Consider the following 20,672-nt stretch of genomic DNA (forward strand, 5'->3'; position numbering starts at 1 on the left):
ACCTAAGTGTCTTAATCTTCCTCCTGGTCTAGTTCTCTACAAGAGCTTTAAACTCCTTGAACCGACTGAAAACTTTGTCTTTATTCTTCATGAAGTATATCCAAGTCTTCCTGGAGAAGTCATCTATGAAGGTCACATAGTAATGGTACCCACTTAAGGATATAGCTAACATGGGCCCACATATGTCTGAATGTATCAGGACCAAAATGCCTTTGGCCCTAGTGTCGCTGCTCGGAAAGTTGGTCTTGGCATATTTACCCAATGCGCAGCCTTGCACACTTCATGTTGCCGACCTTGAACTTTGGCAACCTTGTCACAATCTCCTTGAGCACATTGAGTCCATATTGAAGATGTGCCATCCTCTCCCCCAACCCTCAATTGTAACTTACTAGTGCCTACGCTAGCTCAAACTGCAGTCTGAACAAATTGCCCTTTTTTACTCCTATCACCTTGGTCGTCTTGGAATTCTTAGGTCGAATGTATACTTTACCCTCCTCAAAGGTCACAATGTAACCCTTATCCTCCAAGGTAGCCACTTGAATCATATTCTTGATCATGCCCAGAATGTACAACACATCCTCCACCAACAAGGGAATTTTGCCTCCAAAATTACAACTCGGCCAAGAAACAAGTCATGCCCCTTGGGCATCTCAAAAACACTATAAGTACTCATTCAACCCCTCCATTTGGGAAATCAACTCAGATCATCTCATAACTTTTGAGGTTATGTTCACACGTATGAAGGAGAGAAGTCTTCTGAGATTTGACTAATATTGACCAGCTTTGACCAAATTCTTTTGAGGCAGTTTCTGAAAAAGTTTTCTAGTTGTTGACCAAACTTTTCTAGGTTGTTGACAACAAATTTGACTAAGTATTTTTTTTACCTTCGTTGACCGCATTCTAGGCAAATTCTTGACCAAAGTTTGATCGAACTGCAGGAGGCCCAAATTCAGTCTGTTGAACAGATCTTGACCAAGTTGCAGGAGGTTGAAAAGGTTGTATGTTTGACTAGGTTTGACTTATTGGAATTTGTGGCTTGTTTGACCTAGTTTGAATGGAAAATCAGATTTTTACATTTTTGTTGAATTGAACAATTTCTCCTAAGAAAAGATTCATGGGTTTTTCCCTAGATAGGATTTTCCTAGGGTGAAAAATTGTGCCTTGTGTTTGGTTGTCTCTTCATGATCCTTCTGTCATTATTGTTTTACTGTTGAGATTTTCTATGTATAATTGCTTAATGAGAAGATGAAATAATTAAGAAATCATTGGAAAGTAATCATTATACTAGAAGATCATGAAAAATCAACAGGATTTACCAAACTCCCTTTAAAACATGACAATGCCAACTCTCATTGCATGGTACTTGGCATTGTCCCCCAGTTCTATATGGAAGTCCAAGTCTTTCTCCTTCAAACTGGGAAGCATTCCCTGACTACCGTCACGCGACAAGAAGCCTCGCTATCAATGTACCACACATTGGTGGTTACTGAGCTCGAGAGCTAAGCAATGAGTGAGAAATCATTTTCAAAACTTGCTACAAATTCGTCCACTTCGATTGAGGTCGCAACCTACTTCTTTTGTTTTCCCTTTCTCTTGTGAGGGCACTAGTTGGCGAAGTGTCCTAGATGATGGAAAACAAAACACTTTAACTTGCTTAGGTCTTTCTTCTTCTCACCCTTTGAAGTAGACCCATCACTTGGCCCCTTCTTGGCCTTAGACTTTCCCTTGCCTGCGAGGGCAAGATTCTCCTCCTCTCAAACCTCTTCTTCTGGTCACCACGTTGACCTCCTTCTCTGATTTCCTCTTGAATGAAATCGTCCCACATTCTCTCCCAGGAGGGCAGGTGCTCTCGACCAACAATACACTTCACAAACACCTCCCACTGCTTCGTAAAGCCATTTAAGGTTATACGCACAAGCTCTTCTTCAAGGAGTGTATCCTAGTAGTTTCCATATTATCCCTCAACTGTATGATCCTGCTCAAGTAGGCAACCACGCCTTCACCCTTGGACATTCTAATGCTATGAAGCTTGTCCCTCAACACCATTTTACGACTCTGATAGTCGCTCTGGTACAACTTGGTGAGTGTATTCCACATCTTTTTAGCAGTATCCTTCTCTGACAAATGGAGTATTAAGTGGTATTTGACGCCATCTAGAATGATTCTTTGCACCTTAGCCTCTTTAACCTTGTGAAGATCTAGGGCAAAGGGATTTGAAGTTAGCAAAACCATGGTTGTGACGAAGTTCCATAGCTTGTTCTCCATGAGAACTGTTGTGATTCGAACCCTCCATTGAAGATAGTTCAAGGAACCTTCTAGTTTGTATTCGTACTGAACGTTGTTATCCATGGTAAAATAAACCCTAGAAAATGTTTGTTCATTGAACTCTTGATCACTTGAGTTGGCACCTGTGTCAAATCGCTTGTCGTACTCAAGGTACTCTAACTTCGATACCATGTTAGTTTCTTTTGAACCCAAATTCAGATTTAGTGCCCAATAAAATATACTCAAAACAGAAAATAAAATTTAGATCTGATTTTTATACACCAAACACACTGGGTTCCTAACTTAACATGCATAGCAGAAGCAAAAACAATGAAACCAAACACATAAATAGTATGACACAGTTTTACCCTGGAAACCCCAATGTGGGGAAACTAGCAAACTTGGGCTCTATTCAGCTTCTGAAAATGGTGATTACAGCAAGGGAATTTTCCCAGAAAATTACAGCAGCAGAAAACTTAGACTTTTCCCTATACGACCCTGCCTAAAACAGCTTGTGCAACCCAGATAAATCGTTATACCAATGTTATTAGAACCGAAAAACCAAAAAACCAGACCGAAACCGGTAAAAAAAGGGGAAAAACAGTCTACCAAAAACACACAAAATATTCATATTTTAAAGAGAAAAAAATATATATATTCATGTGCATCCATATGAATCCAAACCTTTTGAGCACAAATATGCAAAAATTCTCATTTACATAGCATGTAAGGGTGCACATAACCAAAATAGCATCAAGTGCAATCCATCTATGAACTGAAAATACATCAAAAAATAGGCTCTAGATGACCTCTAGCATCCAAAAAAAATCATGCTACAATAAATGCCTACATATCATCAAAATCATTGCCTATATTGGGGTCTTCGCCATCAATATAACCATTTAGGCATTAAAATAAGATAGAAAAAACGTAGCATGTCATGTCAAGATTTTGTTTGAGTGATGGGTACATTTTTAGTAGAGTCATGATAGAGGAGTTCGACAACCAATGTCACTAACATCAAAGTACATAGAGGGATTGGTGCTCTTTATTAAATACTAGTTCCATACCCTCATACATGACAAAATCCAATGGAAACGTTGCAATCCCCCCAATCCTGAAATCCTGAAAAACTGTTAAGTCTGCTAGATTTTGAGTGAAATCTAAAATTCTACTTTCTCCATATGAAATCCAATGAGGTTGGAACCCCTCCCAAACATCTTGAGTCATTTCATGGTAATGTTAAAAATTTAAGTAAAAAGAGTCATTTTACTTTAAGAATTTAACATTACCATGAATTGCATAGAAATATTGGGGCCATATGCTTGATTATTAGTTTGAGGGCCATAGGCTTGAATACTAGGCTAGCCTAGGGGAGAGTAAGAAATGGGCCAACCAACTAAAAAATCAAAAAATATATATAAAAAAAGGCAAAAAAAATTGCACGGAACAGATTTTGGACCGGCCAGTTCAGTGAAATAAGTCGGTTCAGTACCCAACCGGTCTATTCTGGTTCGGACCAGTTTTGGACCAAAAATGGCTGGACCGACCGGTTCCAGTCCAGTTCTGATAACACTGCGTTATACGACCCAACAAATTTGACTTTTTCGGCCCTGCAAATTTGTGGTTATACGGCATAATATTTTCTCCCTGTTAGCTACTCCTAAAGTCAACCTATGCGCTTGTTGATAGGCGTAAAAATTCTTCATGCAACAAGGGAGATATCACCCGATCAAGGTCCCAATTAGACCCCTTTTCATTTGGTGTGGCAACACTCACTAAAATATAGGCCTGTTTGCTTGTACTAATATATCCTAAAGAAATGATTAAAACTAATCTAAACTAGGGAAAATATATGAAATAACAAATTATTTACAAGAAAATATTAACAAATTTATACAAATTGCTATTGTTTTAGATGGGCTTATATAATCCAATTAGCAAGGAGAGGGAATATTACCCAAGTGCAGTCCTTAAAAATTTTCATAGTTGTTTGGGGTAGTAATTTTCCCGACTAATATGTAGGCTCAGTCAGCCACCTGAAAAATGTGTGCTCCTTGTTAAGAAAGTTTTTCACTGATTATATATTTTCTTATTCTTTTAAGTTTATTTGCATGTAATGTTCTAAGCTAATTTCACTGAAAAGTGAAACTATCTCAAGAATGAGAACAAGTTTCTAAGCTATCATTTGAATACCATAAATGAAAATTTGATTTACTTAAAATTTCGGAATAAATCTAATATTCTAAATAATTCAATAAATCGTTACGTTAATCATTTCAAAAGAAAAGAGATACAATGCATTCCAATACTCTCTTCAAGAAATTATTTAGAGAATGAAAACCATGTAAATAGAAACTAGTAATGCATATAAAGAGATATAAACACATACAGTACTCCATCGCACAGAGATATTTTCCAAAAATCACTTCCCAAGCCTTCAAAACTTAAACTCCAACTCTAATTACAAATAATAGCATCGTTGTAGTAAGACCCTAGGGGGCAACTCAACTGGCGATGGCCGTGTAAATTGTTGGAGTAGCTTCGGAAGGTCTTCTACATCGACTTGGTGTCTTAACATGTGGAAGACATTATTTGCCTCTTCTAGTGATTTATGTCTTCTTTCCTAAGTCTAACTTAGGAAAAGTACAATAATTAAAGTAAATTAATTATTGTGGACTATTGAGTTATTTTCTAAGGATAAATAATTTAATTATTTAAGTGACTTAGAAATAATCTCAATCGTTGATCTCCAAGATGGTTCTAGAAGGGAGATTGGGGTTAGGGATTTGGACTCAATGAAGATTATAAAGGAAGCCTAGCGAGGAGGTGAAGACACAAGAAGAAGAGCACAATTTGTGTGAGTGAGTCATCACGAAGAGAGTGATTTTCTTTGCAGTGTGAGTGGCTCAGTGGACCAATGCACAAAGAAGAAGTGCGAGTGGGTTCATGCTAATCCAAGGTGGTTGAGTAGGAGATTGCATGGTCGAGTTACAGGAGAGAGATTTTATTTATCTGGAGGAGGTTGAGTTGTTGGAGTGTTGGGGTTTTTCCAATGCGCATTAGTGACAGGGGGGCAGATTTAGTTGTTGGAGGGCACTGCTAGAGGAAGAGTTCTTCAAGCCGATTTCATCTAGAGACACATTTCCTTGAAGCCGATTTCCCTGAGCCGAATTCATTCTGAAGGAGTCGAGTTGCATGTTCTAGATTGCATTTTTCCTTGTATCTTTGTGGGTCGAAAAACCCAGATTTTCTAGATAATGAAATGACGAAGAATTGTTGTGAATTGAATAATTTTGCAATGTGTGATGGATCTATCTGGTTTATTTACGCTACATATTTTTAATTCTAGTGTTAAAAATACTAGTGATTTTATTTTCGGTAAATTAATGTTTATATAGGTAAATAAATAAACTGTTGGGGATAAATTAATTTGTCCGGGGAATAAATCTAGCTGGTATTAGAAATTTAACATGGTATCAGAGCAATCTAGAAGACTCTAAAAGAGAGAACTAAGATTAGAAGGGTTTGCAGCGACGAGTTTTCCTTCTTGCTAAGGCAAAATTATTTCTTAAAATTTTGTAGTTGGGTTTTGTGGTTGTCGTTGATTTGTGGAGATGGCATCATTGTTCAATTTGAGATATGAAGATAGTTTGGATGGGGTATCAAATTTTAGTCACTGGAAGAAGCAAATTACCTGGATTTGGAGGTTGAATTGTCTCTGGGATTTAATTAGCAAAAACATGTAGGTTCCTTCAGTTCTAAATCTTACAACGAACATAGGGCGAAGGACATGAAAGAAACTTGCATAATTCCGAATGGTGTGAGGGATCTTATAATCCCCCACATATCAGGAAAGGACATCGAAAGACAGATGTAGTTTGCTATGACTGGTCCTTATCGAAGTACAAATGAGAATAGGAAAATGGTGTTGAAAGAGAAGTTGAAAAAGTATTAAAAATGAACAAATCTGAGAATGTGACATCTTATCTCACAAGAGTCCAACAGGCTCATGATGAGCTTGCAGCTGTTGGTGAAACTGTGCATGATTTGGAGCTAGTCAAAGTTGCTCTAAAGGGATGCGCAAAGCAATGACCCACTTTTGTGAATGGGATTTTTGCTCATCAACAACTTCCTAATTGGAGCCAGTTATGGGATGACAACACCTAGGAGATATGGCAAAATTCCTTGACTGGAGGACAGCGAAAGGATAGTGAGGAGAAGGATGAAGTTGCTATTGCAGCGCAAGCAAAAAAGGGCAAAGCGAAGGCCAAGTAGAACCAAGGTGGAGGAGCATCTTCATAGAACAAGAAGGAAAAGGACATGAGCAAAGTTAAATGCTTTGCTTTCCATAAGTTCGAGCATTTTGCTAGTCAGTGTCCTAAAAAAACGAAGGGCAAGGGCAAGACTGCTATTGCATAGATGGAGGAGATGGTGGAGAAGTTCGCAAAAAACTTTGCACTAGTATCTTGCCTTTTTGGAAACATCACGAGAGGTGTCTGGTTCGTGGAAAGTGGAGCATCTCGTCATATGACGGGATCTCAGGATCTCTTCACAAGCATGACCAAGGGGCCCAAAGATGTAAATGTGGAGCTTGGTGACAAGGCCAAGTATGCAGTCGAGGGCACTGGGAATATTGAGTTCCAAATGGACTCAGGTGGCATCATGGAGGTGAACGAGGTATTATATGTACCGAGGTTGGAGAAGAATATCCTTCAGTTTCGACCATGGGAGATAGAGGATTGGAGGTGAGTTTTACGGGAGGTGAAGTGGTTGTTGGGTCAAAGGGAACCGATTTCAGCGAGAAGCGGTTGATTGGTCGAAGGGAGAAGGATCTCTATTTGTTGCAAGGTCAATCGGTGAAGGCTCTCATCCATGAGTGACAACCATAGCAAGACTTGGCATAAAAGGATGGGACACCTACACTACAAAGCTCTTCCGATGGTACAGAGCATGGTTACTGGTTTTCCAGAGATCTAGGTGGAGTAGGATGGATTGTGTAAAGGGTGTACGCTTGGTAAGCATGCCAAGATTGTGTATCCTCACAGTGAGACCAAGTCAAAGGGCGTGTTAGACTTGGTGCATTCTGATATTTGTGGTCCTATGTTTGTGACATTGACAACAGGGTCCTTATATTTTGCGACTTTCATAGATGATTATTCCAAGAAGACTTGGATCTGCTTTCTAAAGACCAAGGATGAGGTCTTTGATCGGTTTCACGAGTTCAAGGCTCTTGTGGAGAATTGGAAAAGGAGGAAGATTAAGGTGTTGAGATCAGATAATGGGGACGAGTATACCTCCAACAAGTTCTAGGACTTTTGTAGGAAGGCAGGAAGGAATCAAGAAGGAGCTTACAGTACCTTACAACCCTCAATAGAATGGGGTTCCCGAGAGGAAAAATAAGACCATCATGGAGGTAGCGAGGGCAATGATCTATGATCACGAGTTGCCAATGTTCTTGTGGGTGAAGGCCTGCAATACAACTATGTATGTGTGTAACAAGATTCCTCGAGAGCGTTGGAGGACGTGGCCCTAAGAAGTTGTTTAGAGGAGTGAAACCAGTTGTGAGTCATTTGTGCATATTCAGTAGTCTAGTTTATGTCCATGTTCCTACAGAGAAGAGGACTAAGTTGGAGCCCTTATCTGAGAGGGGTGTGTTTGTTCGCTATAGTGAGGTCTCAAAGGCCTATCGAGTCTACATTCCAGGACAGAGAAAGGTGATCTTGAGTCAAGATGTTAGATTTGATGAGGACAAGACACTTAGGAGATCTTAAGCGAGGAAGTCAATAGTGGTAGAGGAGCAGGAGCGAGAAGCTCGTAAGGTTGGGTCGGGACCAACAGTACCAATAGGGGCAACCAATAGATTCGAAGGATGAGTTGGATATTCCTTCAAGCTCTATCGAGAGGAGGCCTAAATGGGTCAAACAAACATTAAGAGATGTTGAGGAGCATGTGGAGGCTCCTAGTGGCACTTTTGGGCAGAGCAGACCACCGACCAGCTATTCTAGTTATTTGGCACTATTTAACAGCGTCAACAAGTCTGAGCCTTCCACTTTTGAGGAGGTTATAGGTGAGCAGGTTTGGAGAGATGTCGCAATAGAGGAGTATAGCTCCATCATGAACAATGATGTTTGGGATATAGTGCCAAGACCGAAGGGGAAGTCTATGCTCACTTCTCGTTGGATCTACAAGATCAAACATGCAGTTGATGGCAGTATCAAGAAGTTAAAGTGAGGTTTGTGGCAAGCAAGCTCTCCCATAAGGAGGGAGTGGACTACGAGGAGACATTTGCATTCGTCGCCAAATATGCATCCATTAGAGCAGGTATGTCTATTGCTTTAGTGATGGGTTGGAGGATACATCAGATGGATGTGAAGATTGTTTTCCTCAATGGAGTGATTGAGGAGGTGTATATTGAGCGGCCCCAGGGTTTTGGGGTGCATGGGTGAGATATCCATGTATGCAGGTTCAAGAAGGCCCTTTATGGGCTGAAGCAGGCTCTACGTGCATTGTATGCCAAGATTGATGGATATCTTCTTGGTTTGGGCTTCACCAAGAGTGAGGCAAATCCCAACTTGTACTTTGTACTCATTGAGGGTGAACCGCTCATCTTGGTATTATATGTGGATGATTTCTTCTTGATAGGATTGGAGAAGCTCATAGGGATGTGTAAGGACGATCTTGCTTTGGAATTCGACGGGAAGGACAACGGCTTGATGCATTAATTTTTGGGATTAGAGGTGTGGCAATAGTATGGAGAGATTTTCCTTAAGCAAGGCAAGTATGCAATGGATATCTTGAGGAGATTCAGGATGGAGGATTGCAGGCCTATGTTTACCCCTATGATCACTAACCTGAAGAAGTTAAGCGCTTCTGAGGGTGAATTAGTGGATCCCACGTTGTATAGGAAAATGATAGGTTCTTTGATGTATCTAGTCAACACTAGGTCGGATATATGTTTTGTTATGAATACACTCATCCAGTTCATGGTGGAGTCAAGATAGGTTCATTGGGTGGCAGCAAAGCATGTGTTGAGATACCTGCGAGGAGCAGTAGAATTTGGACTAAGATATGCCAGAGTTGGACAAGTGGAGTTGTAGGGGTACATAGATTCTGATCACGTAGGAAGTGTGGTGGAAAGAAAGTCCACATCTAGATGTTGTTTTAGCTTGGGATCAACCATGGTTCAGCAGGAAGCACTAGTCAATGGCACTCAGTTCAGCAAAGGCAAAGTAAATGGCAATGAGTATGGCGAGTTGTGAGGCAATTTGGCTTTGCAAGATGCTTGCAGGATTATTTGATCTGCAGATGGGCCAATGATGATACACTGTGATAATCAGAGTTGCATTAAGCTCTCCAAGAATTTTGTGTTTCATGATCAATCCAAGCATATCAATATCAAATTTCACTTCATTAGAGATAGGGTCCAAAAGGGTGTTGTGATATTGCAGTATATTTCTACAGAGGAGCAGGTGGTAGATGTTCTCACTAAACCTCTAGTGAAGGGAAAGTTTGTAAAGTATCGAGATAAGATGGGGGTAGTGGAGAATCCCTTCCTTGCTTGGAGGGAGTGTTGAAAGTAGCTTCAAAAGGCCTTCTACATTAATTTGGTGTCTTAGCATGTTGAAGACATTATTTGCCTCTTCTAGTGATTTATGTCTTATTTCCTAAGTCTAATGCAAGAAAAGTACAATAATTAAAGTAAATTAATTATTGTGGACTATTGAGTTATTTTCTAAGGATAAATAATTTAATTATGTAAGTAACTTAGAAATAATGATGGTTCTAGAAGGGAGATTGTGGTTAAGGATTTGGACTCAATGAAGATTATAAAGGGAGTCTAGCGAGGAGGTGAAGACACAAGAAGAATAGCACAAGTTGTGTGAGCAAGTCATCACGAAGAGATAGTGATTTTCTTTACAGTGTGAGTGGCTAAGTGGACCAGTGTGCAGAGAAGGAGAAGTGTGAGTGGGTTCATGTGAATCCAAGGGGGCCAAGTAGGAGGAGATTGTAAGACCGAGTTGTCGAAGAGAGATTGTATTTATCTAGAGGAGGTTAAGTTGCTGGAGTGTTGGGATTTTTCCAATGCGCATTACTGGCAAGGCACGGATCTAGTTCCTAGAGTGTGCAGATCGAGTTGTCGGATGCCGAGTTCTTCAAGCCAATTTCATCTGGAGGTAGATTTTCTCAAGGTCGATTTACTTGGGCCAAATTCATTCTAAGGGAGTTGAGTTGCAGGTTCCAGATTGTATTTTTCCTTGTATCTATGTGGGTCGAAAACCCAGATTTTCTAGATAATGAAATGACGAATAATTCTTGTGGGTTAATTAATTTTGCAATGTGTGATTGATCTCTCTGGTTTATTTCTGCTACATATTTTTAATTCTATAAGTTCAAAATACAAGTGATTTTTTTTGGTAAATCAGTGTTTATATGGGTAAATAAATCAACTGTCGAGGATAAACTAATTTGTCGTGATAAAATAAATCTTGTTGGTATTAGAAATTTAACATAAATGAATTATTATGTGCGAGGAGGTTTGATGTTCAAATACCCCCAATTCACCTGTGTGTGCGGAAGGGGAATACGTATGCACCCAGATTTTATAGTAATAGCAATTGGAATCAACCATGTGTCACGCGCGTACATGAATGGCCCAGTTGTCGATTCCTCTAGTCAACAAAAAAAAATAGTATCGTTGTAGTCTAAATGATTTTCAACACCTTTTCACTAGTGAAAGGGTTGTATATACTATAAATAACAAAAATTACAATGGCATAATACTTGCTTTTTAAATATAGAGAATCCTCGTATCTCAAGAGAGGATTTTCTTGCATATAATGAGGAAGCCATAATATTTCATTGATTCGAAAGAGATAACTTTCTTGAAGCGATTGTTGCTAATCTTCTTCCATCTATTGTGTTGACTGTCCTGAATCCTTTGTTGTTTGAGGGGATTTCGTTTCTTTCTCCTTATCTTTAATGAATTGAGCCTACTGACTATATATCTTGGATAACTAGGGTAAATAAACAAGGCTAATATTTTTTTGATAGATTTGGCATCAATCAATATGCTTTTCAATGTACCTCTTCTTGTGCTTGTATTTGGAGGAAAACTTGGAAATCAGTTTCATGCATTCATGGGGAAATTGATGTTGAAATAAGTAACTAGGTTCGGTCTTCATAAATATGAAATGTACTCTTAATTCTTGTATATTGTAAAATGAAAGAAAATTTATTATTATTATTGTATCATGGGTTTCATGCTTCGGGTCAATTTATTCGTAGGTCAAGCACCCATTGAGTGCTTCTAGGGTTTGTCATAGAGCCAAGAAGTCAATTGAGTCATTGTCATATATGAAAGACCCCATTGGGTACTTTGTATCATGTAAAAGAAATTTATTTGAGTCATAAAATGTGTCAAAGTCCCTCCAAGACCAAGTCGGCCTCATGAAAGGGTTGTTTGACCTCCACAAGTATCCTATATATAAGAGGTACTTGATGTCATTTGAAGAGCATCCAACAAGTTTGATAAAGGACAAGAAGGAGATCTACAAGGAGCAAAGAAGAAGAGAGTGTAAGGAAGAAAAAAGTCGAAGTTTTTGAAGCTTGTTTTGGGTTACATAATTCCACACGTGCAAATATTTTAGCGAACAAATTGCAGCTACAAATCGGAAATTTCAAACCTTTAGAGAAGCCGAATTTTGGTGTCATAAAGTTCAAGTGTGCAAGCTGAATTGCCAAGGAGGAAGAAGCAATCCTAGCAAAGGAGAAAGAAGAAAGTTTTACCATCTTTTCCCACACGTGTGAGTTAGGGTTTCTGTAGCAGACGCTGAAAATTGCAGTCTTGGAGCAGCAGCCAAATTTCTAAAGAAGAGGTCGAAATCTGAAGTTTTGAAGCAGGTTGACTTAGGGTTGACTTTGTGAGAAGCAAGTTCATCAAGAAGAGGTTTGACTTGGTCTTGGAGGGGTCTTGGTCTTGGGTTATAGGTCTTGGAATTCAAATTTTGAAGATTCTATAAGAAGACAAGAATTCTTGTGGGTTTCCTCTCAAGAGGAGAGCTTTTGGCCCTGGCTAGCAACCTATATTCTATGTCCTCTTGTCTCATTGATCTTCATAATTTGGTATTTGTTTGATGATAGGAATAAAATAATAATCGAATAAAAGAAGCTAATTAAAAATACATCAAGTTAAGCAAAATAACATCACAAGCAGTTATCAAAGTAAGAGAAATCGCCCTAATCTAGTTGCCCTTGATTTCTCAACATGGTATCAGAGCTAAAGTGACAACAACAAAGAAGAGGCAGCTTGAAGATCACACCAATGAAGAAGGATTCATCATGACCGAGCACAAGGAGACCATCAAGGAGAACTAAGAAGCATCAAGGAGGATTATCCATCACAAGGATCATATCGTCTAGAAGGAACAACACTTTGAAGAAGAAGAAGGCCTCAAAGACCCTACCTCCATTCAAAGAAGGATTCTACTCATGCAGAATTCTTGGAAAGCTTACACATTCTACAATCATCAACCAAAGGAAGCAAAAAAGAGCACTTCATTATCAAAGTGATCTCCCTCACATTGAAGAACGGATCACATCTCAAACATCCTTGAAGAAGATCATCTCTCACCATCTTAAAGAAGAATTATCATCAAGAAGGCATCTTCAATTGTCAACATCAAAGGAGTAGTGGAAGTCACCATCATCAAGAAGGCATCAAGTTGAAGATATCATCATCAAAGGAGGTATCCTCACTTGACAAGTAAGTACTTCATACTTCATGTCTCAATCTACAAACCAAATGACTTCTTTCTACAAGGAGAACAATAAATTGGTTGGGACCTTGAACTACCTTGCATGGAAGAAGAGAATTGATTTGTTTCTCATGGAGAAAGAAGTTATTGAATATGTTAAGGGCTCTATCACCAAAACATCACAAGATCAATCTCAAGCACTATCAAAGTACATGAAAGGAGAAATAAGGGCTCAAGGGATCCTCATAAAGACAAACAAGGATTCTCTCATCCCTTATGTAGCAAAGTTGAAGACATCTAAAGAAATATACAACAAATTGGTGGATTTGTTTTTTGTGAGCATTGTAGGAAAAATTATATCATTAAGAGCCGAACTATACAAGATGAAGGTAACAAAGGAAGAAGGGGTAGCCTCATACCTTATGAGGGTATCTCAAATAAGAGATCAACTACAAGAGCTAGGAGGAATAATGTCTGATCGAGAGAGGACCAACATTGTACTCAATGCACTACCTGATGAATGGGGAAACTTTGTATCAAGCATCTATGGGAAGAAGGAAACCAATCCATTCAGCGATTTGTGGTCATTATGCAAGATTGAAGAAACTAGATTAAAGGCGAAGAACGATGTTGGGTCAAATGAACAACCTCAAGCATATGCAGCTATAGCCAGGAAGAAAGGGAAATTTGGAAAGTTTGAGCCTCGAAAGAAGTTTCAAAAGAAAATCAACATGTCTAAGATTCAATGTTATGAATGTAATGAATATGGGCATTTCAAAAGGAATTGTCCTAAACTCAAGAAGGACAACAAGAAGAGAAAGGAAAAAAATGAAGCCCATGTCACCAAAGAAGTAGAAGAACCAAAGAAGAAGAAGTCAAAGAAGGAAGAAATGCTAGACCTCCACTATTAGAAGGTCTCACATACTTAATCTATTTTCAAGTGCATTGAAGCTGGCAAGTAAAAGTAGGAAGCATCACAATCATGATAAGATGCATTATAGCAAAGATTGAGATGACATCATCATAGTGGCATGAAAGGATAGCCGAAGTAGAAGTCTATATGGTTTAAGCAGTCATAGTATACGATAGAAAGGAAGTAACTCATGGCATCTTCATTGGAAAGGACAACTGAAGTAAGCAGTTTATATGGTTGGAGAAAGTCATCTAGCAAAATAGAAAGATAACATTTTGTCACACCTCATCATCATTAGAAAGGAGCATTTGCAGAATAAGGATTATCAAGATCCTTCATTGGAATCTTTGTTAAAAGATTCACCTCTTATTAGAAGAAGCAAGTGTCTCGCAGATATTCTACATTCCACCTTGTGTGGGATCAATTGGTTAGAAAGATGAAGGTATCGTGACAAAGATGTGAATCATGACAAGTTGGTTGAAGTATTTTCATCTTCAAGCAAGGAAAGGAAGTTGCTAGAAGGAAGTCTAGATGACCAAAAGAAGGAAGAGATATGTATATATTTGATAGATAAAGTCATGTCATCATAGAGTTGAGCATGATGAAAGAAAAACTCTTCCATTAGAATGATACATGAAGGCATGTAGACAATGTGCCTTGAATTCTTCTACATATTGACAAGATTAAATCAACATAATATGACCTCATGAAGAATATGAGGTGGTTGGCAACTATGGTTCCTATGATGAAGGAACTATGTATAGAAGATCCTGAGGAAGCAATATGTGAAGAAGATGAAAGAAGAGTTCGTGAAAGATGTATCTATAATCACATAAGTGGTCAACATTTGATATCAAGAAGGATTAACTATAACATCTCCATGAAGAAGGTATGAATACCCTGATATGCATGCTAGAAAAGGAGAACCTTGGTAATGAATGTCTTGGAGATGGATTCATACGGTATGCAAAAGGATGTTGATGTTACAAGAAGCTAATCTCATGACGAAACGCCATCATAAAGAGGTAATGTTCATTTGATGTTCATTTTTTATTTTTGAGAAAACATCTGGTTGAGTTGAAACAGGGCTACTGAAAGAGGGTTGTAGAAGTTCATCTACAACGAAGAATGGATGGAAGATCCTAAAAGAAACATGACTTGGAAAAGGTAGTTGTATGAAGGATAGCCAGATGTGGACTAGAAGATCACTCTCCAATGAAGAGAAGGATGGCATGACTACTGGTCCAACACTATGTTTCATTGAAAGGAAGTGATGGAGAATATTGTCGATGCCCTAGAAGAAGATGGCTCCATGATAAAGAAGTTGAAGTTCATGCATGACATGATGCTGAAAGGAGGAGCCCTACTCGCAGCTGATAGTACCAAGATCTCCACCAAAGAACAAATAGTTTTGTTGTAACAAATCGCTAGTTGAGAGGGAGCTTGGGAAAGCCCCTAGAAAAGAGGGAGCTTTGGTATATTTCTTTTATAGGAATGAGTAGATCCGCCCTAGTTGAGAGGGAGAGATAGACACATCATTCTTGTCTTCGTGTTATGAAGAAAGAATGGAGGATTGGGTAAGCATCTGGTTTCCAATACTCTTTGACGATGAGATAGGGCATCCAATAGGTAATAGTAGTCGAAGAGGAAATTCCTTAAGGATGTGTTAATCCAAGACAGGAATGGTCCTAGAAGGACATACCTTGTGAACATATGGATGGGGTATGTGCCTTGAGAGACAATGATGAAGGTGTCTATAAATCATTTGTCTCCCCAACACTGTGCATTAATCTTGTGGAGAGATAGAGTTGTTAGTCAAGGCCCTGCTATGTGACAATGTTGGTTGATATGATGAGATGCACTTATATAAGCTGAATAGATAGCTTATGAGATGGCTTACCAATATGACTCTTCTTATGAGAATTCTTCCATATGAGAATGTCGAAGTACCTTGTATGTATTATGAATACCTCCCTAGTTAAGAGGGAGTGTTGAAATAGGTAACTAGGTTCGGTCTTCATATATATGAAGTGTACTCTTGATTCTTGTATATTGTAAAAAGAAAGAAAAAAATATTATTATTATTTTTGTAGCATGGGCTTCAGGCTCAAGTCAATATATTTATAGGTCAAGCACCCATTGAGTGCTTCTAGGGTTTGTCATAGAGTCAAGAATTCAATCGAGTCATTGTCATATATATGAAAGACCCCATTGGGCACACTTTGTGTCATGTAAAAGAAATTTATTCTAGTCATAAAATGTGTCGAAGTCCCTCCAAGACCAAGTCAGCCTACAAAGTGACAAGTCCACCTCATGAAAGGGTTGTCGGGCCTCCACAAGTAGCCTATATATAAGAGGTACTCGACCTCATTTGAAGAGCATCCAACAAGTTCGATAAAGGACAAGGAGATCTGGAAGGAGTAAAGAAGAAGAGAAAACAAGGAAGAAAAAAGTCGAAGTTTTTGAAGCTTGTTTTGGGTTACATAATTCTGCATGTGCAATGATTTGAGGACACAAATTGCAGCTACAAATCCGAAATTTCAAACCTCTAGAGAAGCCAAATTTTGGTGTCATAAAGTTCAAGTGTGCAAGTTGAATTGACAAGGAGGAAGAAGCAATCCTAGCGAAGGAGAAAGAAGAAAACTTTACCATCTTTTCCCACACGTGTGAGTTAGGGTTTCTGCAGCAGTGGCCAAAAATTGCAATCCTGGAGCAACAGCCGAAGTTTTGAAGAAGAGGTTGAGATCTGAAGTTCTGAAGCAGGTTGACTTGGGTTTGACTTTGTGAGAAGAAAGTTCATCAAGAAGAGGTTTGACTTCATACTGGAGGGGTCTTGGTCTTGGGTTATAGGTCTTGGAATTCGTCATTTGAAAATTCTATAAGAAGAGAAGAATTCTTGTGGGTTTTCCTCTCAAGAGGAGAGGTTTTGGCCTTGGCTAGCAGCCTATATTCTGTGTCATCTTGTCTCGTTGATCTTCATAATTTGGTAGTTGTTCAATGATAAGAATACAATAATAATCAAATAAAAGAGGAGGCTAATTAAAAATACATCGAGTTAAGAAAAAAAACATCACAAGCAATTATCAAAGTAAGAGAAACCACCCTAATCTAGTTTCCCTTGATTTCTCCACAATTGAAAGAAATGTTGAATATCATTAGTGCTCCAATTATTAATTTCCTGAATCTTATTATTACTACTCTCTGTTATCCTCAATTGATTGTGGCTAAGGGCAATGCTTCTCTGATTCCCGCTGGATGAGGCATATTAAATTCCTCAAGGATATTCAATGCATTGTCCAACAAAAAGTCACAACAGTCAGAAGCTTCTTTAATCCATTCCTTAAAAATACTACAATTAGATTTCCTTTGATCTAGATAAATCTACATGAATTTCTTCCATTAGAAAAATTCTCCAAAGCTTCATAATTTTCCACTTTTCCCCACATTACAATTTTATCAAATTGATCAAGTAGTACATTGTCATCTTCCATAAGTATCTCAACCTAATCTGTAAAAGATATCAAGTCATGATGAATATCATAGATTTTGCTCAATTGTTTTAAGAATTTTAGCTCAACTTGTTTAAGATGTTCATTTACAATAACAGCTTGATCTTTGAAAACTTTGATTTCTAATGATTATTTTCTCAACTGATTTATCTGTTCTTCAAGAGAGGTAATCCAAGATTCAAACCCTGTAGAAATTGTTTGATTATTTATTTCAAATTCTTCCTTTAAAATCTCGATTTATCTTGCTTGTGTTTGTCTTAGGTCTTCTATCTATTGGGCACATTTATTTTCTAATTCAAAAACTCTTCTCCTATGCTTCTCCTCTACCTCAGAGTTCTCTTTTTGATGGTTTTCTTCAATTTGTGCCATGGCTAGAGAAAAACCCTCTCTCAATACAGTGGCATGAGATTCCCACTCTTTCTCATGAATAATTCTACTGTTTGCTAATTCGATCTGCAATTCTTTGATCTTGTTTTGGCTTTTATCTAATTCTTCAGATAACTCCCATACTAAACCCTGATTGGCTGAAACATAAGCCCCAAGGGCTGATCTTGTCTCAATTGCTCTTTCTTTGGTATCATGTGTGGCTTGCCAAATCATTGTCAATGGGTTCTCAATCATAGATGAGTCGAGCTTTCTCTTTCTTGACCTTTTAACAACAAATTTAGAATGAGAATTATAAGAATAGTCCCCTAGAGACACTATTGCCTCTTGCACTAGTTATGCTTCATTGACATTTTTAAATAGAGATGAAAAATCTGGAACGTGTGATGCCAAAGGAGTCATGACTACTCCTAGGGAGATTAGCTCAATTATTTGGACAAAGGAGACTAGGCTTTGTACAATTTCTTGGACTGGATCTCCTTGAGGAATTTCTAACTAAACTTCTTTTTCTTGCTTTTACTGTAATTCTTCTTTTTGAGAGGAAGATTCAACCTGTTTCTTTGCTTGTTCTGTAAGCTCTGGTTGTTCTAGTTCCTTTTTTGCTTCTTGTCTGACTATTGATGCTCTCTATGAGGCTCTAATCAAATAAAATGTGATTGATCTATTTCCTGTTGAATTTTGTGCAACTAAGGGAGAAATTTCCCTAGAAAAACACTCTATGAGTTAACCCCTTTCACCCTTGAAGCGAATTATTTCTCAAGTGCAAATTATTTTTATAAGTGCAAAAGTTATTTCAAAATTGTTTTATAAAGGTATTTTGACATGTGCAAAATAAAATCACTTAAGTGATCTAATTCGACATGTGCAAAAATGGATCACTCTAGGAGCTTCCAAAAACCTAATTCGAGTTAGGGATTTTGTCTCAAAGATTCCTATATATTGAAGAGAAGCCTTCATTTGCAACACATCGAGTTCTCTCTCTCTTACTTTGGTGATCTAGCTCTCGCATTGGTGATCAAGCCCTCGCATCAGTAATTTATCTCTCTTATTGTTAGCAGATCTATTGTAGATTTGCAAATCTCTAATTATCAGTGGCAGATCTCTTATCATCATTGGCAAATCTCTTATTATCAGTATCAGTGGCAGAGCTCTTATCATCATTGGCAGAGCTCTTATCATCATTGGCAGATCTCTTATTATCAATGGCAGACCTTTGATTATCAGTCGCAGATCTCTAGTCATCGTTGGTGATCTCTTTTGCATTGGTGATAAAGCCCTTGCATCAATATTTTATCTCACTGTTAACAGATTTATTGGAAGCTTGTTATTTAGTTTCATCATTGGAAGATCTAGTGGAGACTTCTCTCTCGCATTTCTGGAGATTTCTTTCTTGCATTATTGTTTGGTAGATTTCATATTATTGGCAAGATCTCTATCTTGTATTATCATTGGTGGCAGATCTCCCTTGTATCAGTTTTTGCAGATCTCGTATTACAAGTCTCATCCTCTCGCACCTGGAGGATATTTACTTATTATTTGTGGCCATATCATCTTATTGAGAAGGCGTATTGTCTTGGATTTCTAGCACACATCTAGAGACTTGTCTATCTCATTTGTGAAAGCTAATCTTCTTCTTGCACTTGCAATTTTGAAGCTGATTTTCAATTCATTCACACTCATCTTGAAGCACGATCTTTGGAAGATATTTTTCTCATATCTGTGGCTAGATCACTTCGCACTAAAGGCTTCTTTTTTGAACTCGCATTGAGGCTCATTTGTCATCTGTTGGCAGGCCTATTGTAGATCTCCTATTTACACTTGTGATCTTTGTTGAAGGATTGAAGGATATGTTATTCTACACTTGGGATCAGATCTCACACTTCAGAAGATCTGTCTTAGTTTGAAAAGGAGTAATGTTGTTGTCATGGAGAAAAGGGTTGTGTACTCTGCTTATATATCTCTGTTGAACATTTGATGAAAATCTAATAGAAGAATATTCTTAAAGGGTTTTCCCCCACAATGGGGTTTTTCTTTGGTCTTGGAACAAATCTGTTGTCTTATTGTTCATTAATTGTCTTCTATATGGCTATTGGTTACTGTCTGCACTTAAAGGTTGAAGATCTAAGATAATTAATTTCAAAATTGCAAAATTTAACATGGTATCAGAGTTGTGGTGAAGATAAGCTCAAGAACAGTAAGTTGAAGGCAATTATTTGCTGAAAGACCTTATTTGTTGCTCAAAATACAATAGTAGATCAGTTTAGATGGCTACATCCTTCTTCAAGGACAGCAAGAAATTGACAGGGGCTTCAAATTATGTTGCTTGCAAACTCAGGTTGGACACCAACTTGGATGGAGAAGATGTTCTAGAGTATGTCCAAGGAGGTGTACCCAAGCCTCCTGAAAATACCGCTGTTACTGCTAAAGCAAGATACAAGAGAGGTGAGATCAAAGCCCGCAAAATTATTATTGATTCTTTGAAACATCATCTTCTTACATGTATCACCAAACTGAAGACATCTAAGGAAATGTATGACAAGATTGTTGGCATGTTTTAAGTCCAAAATCTAAATCACGTCCTTGACCTGAAGAAACAGCTCAAAGATATCAAATTGAATAAGGGAGAATCTATTCAGTCCTATTTTATAAGGATTACTGAAATCAAGGACCAAATTTTGTCTGTTGGAGAGCCCCTGTCTGATAGGGAATTGGTACACACATCCCTTGATGGACTTCTTGCACCCTGGGAAGTATTCATTACTACTATCAGCGATAACAATGTTCCGCCAACTTTTGATGAATTGATCGAAAGATGCAAGCAGGAAGAATCAAGGATGATTTCAA

General features: G+C 38.2%; 1 protein-coding gene across 1 annotated transcript in view; it reads right to left on the minus strand.

The window, feature by feature from the left end:
* The window catches only part of LOC149142319 (putative galacturonosyltransferase 4), an 83,829-nt gene that overhangs the window by 16,714 nt on the left and 46,443 nt on the right, over positions 1–20,672 (minus strand). The window contains exon 10 of the transcript XR_016265074.1: positions 4,226–4,304. The gene's annotated coding sequence lies outside the window, so the exon portion shown is untranslated. The remainder of the gene's footprint in view (positions 1–4,225; positions 4,305–20,672) is intronic.

Source organism: Pinus tabuliformis, chromosome X (genome assembly GCF_031772625.1).
Source record: "Pinus tabuliformis cultivar Carrire ecotype Pingquan chromosome X, CPIR1, whole genome shotgun sequence".
Lineage (NCBI taxonomy): Eukaryota > Viridiplantae > Streptophyta > Pinopsida > Pinales > Pinaceae > Pinus > Pinus tabuliformis.